Consider the following 11,928-nt stretch of genomic DNA (forward strand, 5'->3'; position numbering starts at 1 on the left):
CTGAGGGTCTTCAGAGAAAGACGGAAGAGGGATTACTTAAAAGCAGAGCCGCACGTATGCAGGCAGGAGGCCAGGGAAAGAGCCTGCTTTCAGGACTGCCCATCAGCAAGGCAGCTTCGGCCACCTGGGGTGGGCAACTTGCCCCAGAGGAGTTTCCGACGGAGAACTGCCACAAACAAAGCAATGCCTAACAGTTTAGGAAGGTTAAATTGACAGGAAAGAGTGAGGAGGCAGGAGAGGAAAGGGCAGCCAGAAAGACTGGGGCCAGGCAAGCCGGTTAAGAATCTGGATGATAAGCGATAAAGGTTTGAAACACAGATGACAGCTGAAAAGAAACAAAAAATATGACTAGCACTGCAGAGGAAGAATGAACAGAATGTGTTTTCTAACTGAACAGGAGGTAAAAAGAGATGGTGAAGATGAGTTCAAAATCTGAAATGTGACTGACAAGAAGAATGTGTACATTTTAAAGACAGGGCAGCCAGGAGTAGGGATGGCATTTAAGTGGAAGGTGGTGAGTTCCATGTTAGAGGCTCTGAGGAGAGGCCAGACATTCAGGGGAAGCTGCATCCATCAAACGGGAAAAAAAGGTCCCACCACAGACTGCCTTCAGGGTGGGGGGACAGAGATTTAAAAGTCTTCAGCCACAAGGGGGTGCCTAGGGACAGAGGAAACTGCCAAGAGAAAAATTATCCAGAGAGAAGAGTAGAAGGTGAAGGACTGGCCTTTGTGCAAAAGGCGTGGAAAAAACTAGGAGAAAAAGTCGCCCCCCTCCACCATGTTCAGTAGGGGGAGGATGGGCCAGGCCAAAAACCTTTAGGACTGAGAGATAACTTGGAAGTGTTTCTCTTGAAAATAACTGCCGCGTTATCCCTCAATACCTATTACATTAAACAGGTGTCTAAGAAAAACGCTATTAATGTTTCTGAAAAACCTAAAGTATCTCAAATTGCTCACATATTCACCTAGCCTTCTTAAAACATCCCAGGAAAAGACAGAAGTAATCACCGTCCACACTTTTCAAACAGGAAGAAGAGAGAGAAGATAACTGTCCTACCCCTACCACGGCCAGAAATAATGAAGTCCCTGTGCTTGATCTGTGAGATAGTTTATTCTGTATATCGAGGTAGCGCTCAAATAAATTACCAGGGAATTGCACTGATACAATATTTATCACCAGAACAAGTGACCTGACCTGCTCAACAACCTCTAACAGAGGTAACAGAGCTTCACAATGAAGAATCTAAATTTATCCCAAGAGTCCTTCTTTTTAAAATTCCTACTTTCAGATGTACTTCAAAATTAGGCCTCTCAGAATTACGGCAAAGTCCCTAAAATAAGACTCACGGAATGGGAAACATTTAGAATCTCATTTTTATACTGATACTCCAATTTATGCCTAACTTACACTGCCTTAGTAAGGTCTTATGAAATGTGCAGAATTCATACTGATATATAAGGGTTGGTGAATCTCACAATTCTCTTCAAACATTGATGGCATCATTTAAATTATTTCAAAATGCCACAGAATTTTCCCACCAGAGTTTAATGAAGTCTTAGTGGAACTACTTATGTGCACATGTAAAATCTGTAAGTTTCGCCAATTTCCAGACAGGCTGCCCACCGTAATCAAACTAACAGTTGCACTTAGCTTTCCATATTTCAGGCAAACTGTGCCAAGAAGTAATTTAGCTCTTCCAAAGCAAAGCCTATCATATGATTTATTGCAAGAGCTACAAAATACGTTTTTCACCAAAATGGCTGGCCAATATATAAGTATTCAGTGAAACCTCCTTTACTGCAGGCTCCAAAGGACTAATAAATGAAAACAGAGTAGATGACGTGAACCAAGACCCTAAGAATAAGGATTATATAGTACTGAGAAAAATATTGTAAGTATAATTCACTCCAAATGAACCAGATTTATTACATACAGTAACTCTAATACATGCTTCAGGGAAGTCAGGGTGGGGGATGAAAGGCATTCTCTTTAAGGAAGAAAATCTAAACGACACATGCATTCATCCCAGTGCATGAATGTGATTGTGTACGTTCAGATACTCTGTAATTCAGAAAACCAGCCCATTACCAAATGTGGTCCAAGAGCACGTCTCTTCTTTTCCGCTTTATTTATCTGTTAAGTGCTAAATTACTCATTATTATTATTATTACTATTACTACTGATTAAAGATTACTTATTCCTCGATAAAATTTCAATCTATACTGTTCTTTTAAATAATTCAAATAAAGATTTGACAACTTATACTTTTTTTCCCCAGGGGAAGTTGCATGTTTGCCATAAAAATCAATAACCTATCTCTAAATTATAAAGTAATAGTTAGTAAGCACTTCAACAGTAAACTTTATTTCTTCAGGACAAATTTATCACTTTCAGTGCATAACCCTGAACCGGTGGTTTAAAAAAAAAAAAAAGATTTTAGAAAAACTAGACTTTTATCATCAGTTTTTAAGGGGTTGCTTCACTAAGTCTCATTTTCTAGGAAAGACCATTGTTTCCGTGTTATTCAGTATAACAGACCACAAGCTTAAATTATTCACCAGGTATCAACTCTATGCAAATTTATTTAAAATTCCTAATAATTTAACCTACACACTGGGAACGCTGATCCTATGTCATGAAAACTCCTCCGTAGTTTCCAGGTTACCTCACATTGCTTTACCTCTTGCCATGAAAGGGACGCCAAAGCAAAATTTCTGAAAGTGACCATTCAACAAAGTCATAAAACCAAACTCAGGAAAGAACTTCCACAGTAGGTCCATTCCCTGGCTTCAGTGGGGACCTGAGGTTAACCATGCGTTGAATAGTATATTCTTCCAGTTCTGTGACTACAGTGATCCCATAAACCGCTTCAATGATTCAACCACCCAGTCTGATGGACTTTCCTTTAATGCCGTGGCTGCGAACTGGGGCGATTTTGCCCCCACAAGGGACGGACATCTGGTAATGCCTGGAGACTCTGTCGACTGTCACACCTGGCGGAGGTGCCACTGGCATCTGGGGCGTAGAGGTTAGGGGTGCTGCCAAACATCCTACAAGGTACAGGTCAGCCCACACAAATTACCCAACCCCAAAGTCAACCATGTTGAGGCCAAGAAACCCTGCTTTAGTGGAACCTAAGTACTGCCTTCAGATGATCTTATCGGCTCTAACTATAAACAACTAACTTCAAAAGTAAAGAGCCAGAACAGGACCCCAGACCTCTCACCAAGTGCCGGGAGGAGTGACAGCATAACTGAGGAGCTCCAGGCAAACGGCACAGCCCTGGACACACGTCAGCAGTATCAGTAGTAGTCTCTGTCGGGTAACATCCCCATCATTTGGAAACTCCCTGGATCTACACGTTGCCACGCAAGCTTGACAATTTTCCCCCACTGTCCACCTACTCCCTTTTCAGCCCCCACTGTGGAGTTTTCTAGTGCAGCCCACAGGCTTTTATTCTTCTGCATGGGGATTAAAAATAGCATGAAAATCAAGTCAGAAGACATGAAACTAGTAAATAACCTAAGGTGCTTTCCATCCCAGAAAGTCCATGATTTAACAGGACTTAAAAGGTTTGTAAATCAGATCTGGAACTTGAAAAGAGATGGGCAGCTTAAAGAAACAGCCCCATGAATAAATAAACATCTAACGTAAAATAATCATCAAAAGAATATTCGTGCAGATATATGTATGTAACTGCACAGACCCGGCTGAAGGAGGAGAATAAAAGGGAGCTGAGGGCTTCTCTGGTGGCGCAGTGGTTGAGAGTCCACCTGCCGATGCAGGGGACACGGGTTCGTGCCCCGGTCCGGGAAGATCCCACATGCCGCAGAGCAGCTGGGCCCGTGAGCCATGGCCACTGAGCCTGCGTGTCCAGAGCCTGTGCTCCGCAACGGGAGAGGCCACAACAAAGAGAGGCCCACGTACCGCAAAAAAAAAAAAGGGAGCTGAAATGGAGTGCTATTTCTTAAAACTGCATTGGCAGGAAGAATGAGTGTTTAGAGGCTAAAAAACAGAATTTACATTCTCACGTATCTTAAAAGATGACAGAACTTTAAAATTCACAATAGAAAAACCTTTTAAACAAATCTTAACGAAAAGAAAATCTCAGGCTATAGAAACCTTACTGATCAATACGGAATTGATAAATAAATTATGGCCAGTGCATATATGACATAGCCATTAAAAATCATATTGAATAAGATTTAGTGGCTTGGATATATGCTCACAATATCGTAAGGGAAGACAAACAGTATATATGATATCAATACTGTAGCAAATGTAAATACATAGAAGTGAATAAATATATACAAGGAAAGAAATACTCTTGCACACCAAGAGAGACAGGGAGGAGAATGAGGTCTGCCAAAATGTTCACAGTGGTTATCTGAGGAGTGGGAAGGGAATGGCTGATTTCTATTCCTTCTTTGTGCTTTTCTCCATTCTCAAATTGTCCTACAGTGAGAATCTTTTGTTACGTTTTGTACTTACAAAACGAATATCAATACATTATTACAAATTTATACCAAATTGTTTCAGGAACTGGCCACAAAATGAGAAAAAACAAATGTGAATATGCCAACTTTTCAATGAAAGAAACCACCTTCAGAATCAACAAAAGCGAACCTCTATTGAGTGTTATGACTACGTGCCTGGCACTTTTCTAACCACTACAAATGTATTAACTTATTTAAACCAAACCAAAAAAGATGTGTAAAAAGAGCCCTGGAACACCAGAACCTGTGAACAAATGTTAGTCCTGCTATGAATTTCCATCTCAGTTTCCATCGCTTGAAATGAGGGAGTTGGACGATCTTTAAAGGTCCTCTCAAGCCTACACTGAGATTCTACATGTAAAAGAATGTGGGCAAATGAGTATAAGTTAGCTTCTGGAGAATGAAGGGGCAGCTGCATGCCATCTCAAAAGCAAGACCCTACTGAAAAGGAACATACGATATGTCTCTCAGTTCCTCCTCCTTAATATTTGAACAGCACATTTCATAACATGTTAAAAAAAAAAAAAACAACCAACGTTTAAAGGCCTACATTTCCCCAATACTTGCACACAACTGATCAAACGGAGATGAAGCCTGGCATCTTAAGAGAATCACTGAAAGGTTCCATTTGTTAAACACTGTGGTTGCTTTTCTGTAGTAAACAAAAACTTTAAGTAACACTTTAATCGCCTTCTGGGTAGGACCATTTTAGAGTCTGATTAGAGGGATTTAAAGACTTAACTGGGATTCACCAAAGGGCGTTCCACCTCTGAAATAGAACCAAAACCCCAAAGCAACGCTGAACGGAAGATGAGGGGCCAGCATGCGTGTCCTCTCTGGGGAAATCACAGCTGCGTAGTTGAGGGAACGTGGGCTTCCCAGGTCGATGTGGGGTTATTCCCGGTTCAGTGGTCCACGTGTGGGTCGGGAGCAACCACGGAGGTGTGGGAAAGACGCTGACCTGTTTGGTCTACTTCGTGTCTCACTTGCCACCATGAAAAAACAGGTTCGTGGGTATCTTTGGTAACAAAATGAGTAAGAAAGAACTGCACGTCTGTTAAAAACAAAAACACCGGTGGGTCTATGATGGGATTACCGAGGGAGAACACTCCCAGGCTTAAACCACACTTTGTGGATTGAGGAAACACAAAGACGCGAGACACAAAAATTCAGAACGCAAGTGTGAGAGACACGTTCGGCTGTAACACAAAAAAGAGAAGCAAGACGACTTGAAATTGGAACGGCCCTGGGACCCGCGGGCGCCCGGGGTCCCGCTGGGGTCGCAGCCGCCCGCCCGGCGCCGCCGCCCCGCAGCCCACACGCGTCCTCCCCGCGGGGCGCGCGGCAAACCAACAGCGACAAAGCGGACCCTACTACTTCCCGGCGCCGGGCCCCAAGGCCGGGCCGAGGTGCTCGTCGCGGGACGAACTGACCCCGGACCGCCACCGGGCTGCCGGCGGGCCGCGCCTCGTTCCGAGGCTCCCGCGGGCGCAGGACACAGGAACCTCGGAAGGGGCGCGCCCGCCGGCCCGCCCGGCCCTGCACGCCCGGGTCCCCGGCGTGTCGCCCCTGCCGCCTCGCTCCTCGCGGGCAGGAACGAGAGTCCCGGCGCCGAGCCCGCCGCCGTCCCGGAAGCCACCCGCCCCGGCCGCCTCTTACCTGCGCCCGCCGCGCCCCGCGCCTCAGAGCGCCGAGTGCCGCCGCCCGAGCCGCCGCCGCCCCTCCGCCGGCCCAGGAGCCCGCGGCCGCGCCTCCGCCATCTTGGCTCCGGTCGGAAGTGACGTCGGTTGGCGCCGGCCGCACGGCCTCCGGGACCCGCGCTGCCCGCGCGGTAGCCTAGGGCCGCGACCCCCGGCTGAGCAGACCCCGACGCGCCGCTGCCGGAGGGCCCAGACCCGGGCTGCACACACCCCGAGGGCCCGGACCCGGGCCGCCCTGGTTCAGAGGCGTGTTCGCCCCGGGGCCCCGACCTCTGTTCTCGCGGGCTCGACGACCTGGGCCGCACGCGCCGCGACGCGCGCCATCCTCACGGGGACCCCGCGGACCCCAGCGGTCAGCGCCGGGGCTCGCCGCCACCAGTCTGTCCGCGCCAAAGGCTTGGGATTCTGCGCGATCGAAAGTTACTGCAAGAACCCACAGCCTTTAATAAAAGGAAGAGGGTGAAGGAAAATGGGTTCATCACTATGTCCCTGTCAAATGAGTAAACACAGACCCCATTTTTCCCTGTTCCCTAAAGGACCAGTCTAGCCTCCCCCCAAAAAGACCCAGCTCCAAGAGGGTGGATGCAGCTGGGTTTATTTGCGCATTCATTACAAACAAGTGTTTCTTGCCTGCTCGCCATGTGTCTAGCACTGTGCTACGTGCTGGGGCTACAGCACAGAACATGACATTGGAACCTTGACCTTGTGGAACTTGTGATTTACAAACGAGGAAGCCAACAGACAGCCTGGGTGACAACGAATGACTGCTCTCATGGAGATGAACGGGGTTGAGTTGGAGATGTCTGTTTCGACATCCAAGGAGCGATGTGTATCAGACATCTAGCAGGCAGTCGGCAAGGAGTCTGAAGTAGGGGAGAGAGGTGCAGGCTGGAGATGAGATAGAAAGTTGGGGGTCTATCGCGTATGGATGGTATTTAAAGACATGATCACTTCAAGATAAAGCCTTGAGAATGAAAGCAGGAAGAATCTAAATGAAATGGGTGACCTTAGACTCTGTGGAAAAGCCCCACCCTAAGGAGGAGACATACTAAAGCGCAGTTACTCTTTGGAAACTTCTGAAGGAGCACACAAATCCGTTTATATAACTAGGGTTTAATTTTAAGAAAACATGATGAGTCAACATGTATTATCATCTTATTGTGGAGGGATGATGCTAACGACCTAGTCAGGTATACTGAACAAATGAAGATAATCTCATCAGATAAATTTTTATCAAGGTCTTAAAAAGTGACAGGGTCAGCGCAGAGCCTAAGAAAAAAATAAAATCAGACCTCAAGAGTTTACTTATTTCTTCCACTGATATTCAAGGGAAAGAGACCCTAGATTTAAGAGATACTTGCATGCATGTCACTAAAAGTGTGTACTCTGCTGTGGATCAGAGCAGACACCAGACTCTTCCATCCCTTACCTAAATCAGTGCCTCCCAACGTGATCCCTGCATCGAAATTACTTGGAGTATCTGAAAAAAAAAAAAAAAAAAAAAGAACGTGAGGGAGACTCGACCGTTCCATCCACAGTCAAAACACCAACGTACAAATCAAAAACCTTTTTTAAAAAGCTATGTGCCATGTGGCATTCAATAGAATGCAAAGGAAAATAAAGGAACATTAAGCTAGAAGTGACACAGTGAACCAGAACATGTACAAGATAGCATCATGCCAAGAGATGGTTGACAGAGTAGTCAGTGGTTGTCCTCCCTGTCACTAATCTAAAATGACTGGGTGTTTTAGTTTTCTGTAGATCTTGCAGCAAATTACCGCAAACTGGGTGACTTAAAACACCAGAAATACTGGGTTGGCCAAAAGGATCGTTCGGGTTTTTCCATAGCATCTTACGTAAAAACCCAAATGAATTTTTTGGCCAACTCAATATATTCTCTCACAGTTCTAGAGGCCAAAAGTCAGAAATCAGTGTCACTGGGCCAAAAATCAAGGCATCAGCAGGACCACACTCCCTCTGGAGGCTCTAGGGGAGAATCTTTACTTGCCTCGTCCAGCTGCTAGTTGGTGCCAGTGTCCCTAGGCTTGTGGCTGCATCAGTCTTCAAGGCCAGCATCTTTAACTCTCTGCTCCATCTTCACATCACCTTCTCCTCTGTGTGTGGTTGGATTTCCCTCTACCCTCCTCTTCTAGAGAAACATGTAATTGCATTTGGGACCCACCCAGGTAATCCAAGATCATCCCCTCATCTCAAGATCCTTCACTTAATCACATCTGCAAAAACCTCTTTCCATAGGGGATTAGGACATGAACATATCTTTAGGGACCATTATTTAGCCTGCTACACTGAGTATATCTTCAGCACTCCTAAATTCCCCCCTTCATCAGCCTTCGTTTATTTTTCATCTACATATGTTTCTTGAACATTTTATATTTTTCAACTTGTGCCACTGCTCAGGATAAATAATTATATGTATTTTGTCGACTTAATCCAAAAAAGATACGAACTATTGATAATACAATGTGATTTCATGAATGTTTATTATCTGATATGCTAAATATTACTCTTTTGTCTCTTTGAAAAGGTGAAAGATATCGCTAAAGGATGAGGGAAGGATTTTGAGACATTTCGTCACATCTCATGGGCCATTTCTGTATTAGGGGTGGAAATATAAAATGCACTCTTTGTCTGGAGCTACAACGGGAATGAAACTCCACTTTACACAGATACATCTAGCACAGGTCCCGGCCAGTTTTGTACCTTGGCATGACATACCATTACAGAGGACAGTCATCACCATTCGTCATCCCGGTACCCAGAAGAGTGTCTGGCATGTAACAAACGCTACATAGATATTTTTAGTGGGAAAAAAGTCTTCTCCCTCCCTCTTCTGATGTGGCTGGATTTGAGCAAGTATGTGTTGACCAAAGGCTATGTGATAAGCACTATCCTCATTGACAGATGAGGAAATGGAGGCCAGGAAAGCTTAGTTAGTAACAGAACCAGGTTTTGAACCTAGACAGTTTAGCTCCCTCGTTAGCTGCGGGCTTAACAAGTAAACTCTACTCCCCACGCCACAACCCCCAACAAGAAAAAGCTTGAGAACTGCTACAGGCAACTCTGCTACTACATGCTCTCAACTAGTTATTCCTCAACCAAGATAACTGGGGTAGGAATTGGGAAGTATTTTTTTTTAATATCTGCATAAAGAGACCATTCTAAATACTCTCCCTGGACTGTCAAGCAAGAACACCAGGGGGAAAGGGATTAAGTGTCTAAGAGCAACTGCATCAGATGAACTCATATCTTGTTCAAATAATACATCACTTACTTTTTAAAAAACACTGAGCCCCCTTTCCTCCTGAATGCAAGTTGTTTTGAACGAGATCCAGAGTCTCTTCTTCCAGTGTCTCCACCTCACCCTTGCCACTCACCATCCCTCTGCCAAGTCCTTTACCCAAGCAAGGAATGACATCTGAGCAAGCGCACCAGCAACTGGAAGATTCGATACTTGGATTCTGGGTTCAGATTAAAGACGAATGAATGAAGTTCAAAGATAGAAACTCTGGGGACTAAAGATACAGCTTATTGCACGATGGACTCTTCTAGCTGCACAGTTTCAGTGCAAAACCTGCAGCCTCCAAATGTGTAGACAAATCTTAGCCGTGGTGAGATTTAAAGGTAAGAAGGGGAGAGGAGGGAGCCTTTATTGCGTGCCAGTCTGCGCGGGTGCTTTCTACTCCATTCTCACTTAAGGCTCATGACAATGACAACAGTGGCTGCTGTTTCATAGGTGAAGACGCTGAAGCGCAGACCGTGGGGGACACAGCTGGTGGAGAGGCAGGGTTCAAGGACTCGTCCAGGGTCAAAGTCCACGATCTGTCTACTGGCCATGCTGCTTCCCAGGCATCAAGGTGCTCTTAGCACTACACTCTCTAGGCACTAGGGAGAACACAGAAGGACAAAAACGCTACCCTGCACCCCAAGAACTTAGGGTCTAGTGGAGCAGCCTGGACTTGCTCACAAAAGCACAGCAGGGCTCAGTGTAAGACTAGAATGGCGTCCTTATGCTCCCCATGTGTTCCGTGAGGGTTTGCGCCCCACACCTTTTTTTTTTTTTCCAATATTACTTCAAGGCAACCTACTGAATGGGAGAAAATACATCTGATAAAGAGTAAATATATAAAGAACTCATATAACTCAATAGCAAAAAAAAAAAAAAAAAAAACCTTATTAAAAAATGGGCAGGGCTTCCCTGGTGGCGCAGTGGTTACGAGTCCGCCTGCCGATGCAGGGGACACAGGTTCGTGCCCCGGTCTGTGAAGATCCCATATGCCGCGGAGCGGCTGCGCCCGTGAGCCATGGCCGCTGAGCCTGCGCGTCCGGAGCCTGTGCTCCGCAACGGGAGAGGCCACAACAGTGAGAGGCCACAACAGTGAGAGGCCTGCATGCCGCAAAAGAAAAAAAAAAAAAAAAATGGGCAGAGGATCTGAATAGACGTTTTTCTAAAGACATACAGATGGCCAACAGGCACAGGAAAAGATGCTCAACATCATTAATCATAAGGTAAATGCAAATCAAAACCACAATGAGACATCACCTCATACCTGTTAGAATGGCTACTATCAAAAAGACAAGAAATAGGGGCTTCCCTGGTGGCGCAGTGGTTGAGAGTCCGCCTGCTGATGCAGGGGACACGGGTTCGTGCCCCGGTCCATTGGGGGGGAAGATCCCACATGCCGCGGAGCGGCTGCGCCCGTGAGCCATGGCCGCTGAGCCTGCGCTTCTGGAGCCTGTGATCCGCAACGGGAGAGGCCACAACAGTGACAGGCCCGCGTTCCGCAAAAAAAAAAGAAAAAAAGACAAGAAATAATAAATATTGACAAGGATGTGGAGGAAAGGGAACTCTTGTGCACTGTTGGTGGGAATGTAAATTGGTGCAGCCACTACGGAGAACCACATGGAGATTTCTAAGAAAAATTAAAAATAGAACTACCATATGATCCAGTAATTCCACTTCTGGATATTTATCTGAGAAAATGAAAACACTAACTCAAAAAGATATATTCACCCCCATGTTCATTGCAGCATTATTTACAATAGCCAAGATAAGAAAGCAACCCAAGTGCCCATCAGTAGATGAATGGATACAGAAGATGCACTGTGTGTATACATATATATATGTACATACATATACATTGTGTGTGTGTGTATATATATATATTTTATATTTTTATATATACACACAATGGAATACTCCTCAGCCATAAAAAAGAATGAAATCTTGCCATTTATGACAGCATGGATGGGCCTTGAGGGCGTTCAGTTCAGTGAAGTAAGTCAGAGAGAGAAAGACAAATACCGTATGATCTCATTTATATGTGGAATCTAAAAAAAGAAAACAACAACAACAAATACAACATGCTCATAGATACAGAGAACAGAGGTGAGGGGTGGGTAAAATGCGTGAAGGGAGTCAAAGGTACAAACTCCCAGTTATAAAATAAGTCATGGGGATGGAATGTCCAGCACGGCAACTATAGTTATAATCCCTTGGTGCATATATGAAAGGTGCTAAGAGAGTAGATCTTAAAAGTTCTCATCACAAGAAAAAACTTTCTGTAACTACGTATGGTGATGGATGTTAACTAGCCTTACTGTAGTGGTCATTTCGTAATACATGCTCATATCAAATCATCTTTTTAGAAGGGAGGGATGTTGGGGAGGCGTGGACAAAAGTGAATGAATAGTATTTTGTACAGTAGTGGTT

At 45.1% G+C, this 11,928-nt stretch overlaps 1 protein-coding gene across 1 annotated transcript in view; it reads right to left on the minus strand.

Moving 5' to 3' along the window:
• Window positions 1–6,227, minus strand: part of PRDM2 (PR/SET domain 2) — a 118,362-nt gene extending 112,135 nt beyond the window's left edge. The window contains exon 1 of the mRNA XM_082648628.1: window positions 6,157–6,227. The gene's annotated coding sequence lies outside the window, so the exon portion shown is untranslated. The remainder of the gene's footprint in view (window positions 1–6,156) is intronic.
• Window positions 6,228–11,928: the final 5,701 nt, after the last annotated feature.

Source organism: Grampus griseus (genome assembly GCF_964374135.1).
Source record: "Grampus griseus genome assembly, chromosome: 1".
In the NCBI taxonomy this organism is placed as follows: Eukaryota; Metazoa; Chordata; class Mammalia; order Artiodactyla; family Delphinidae; genus Grampus; species Grampus griseus.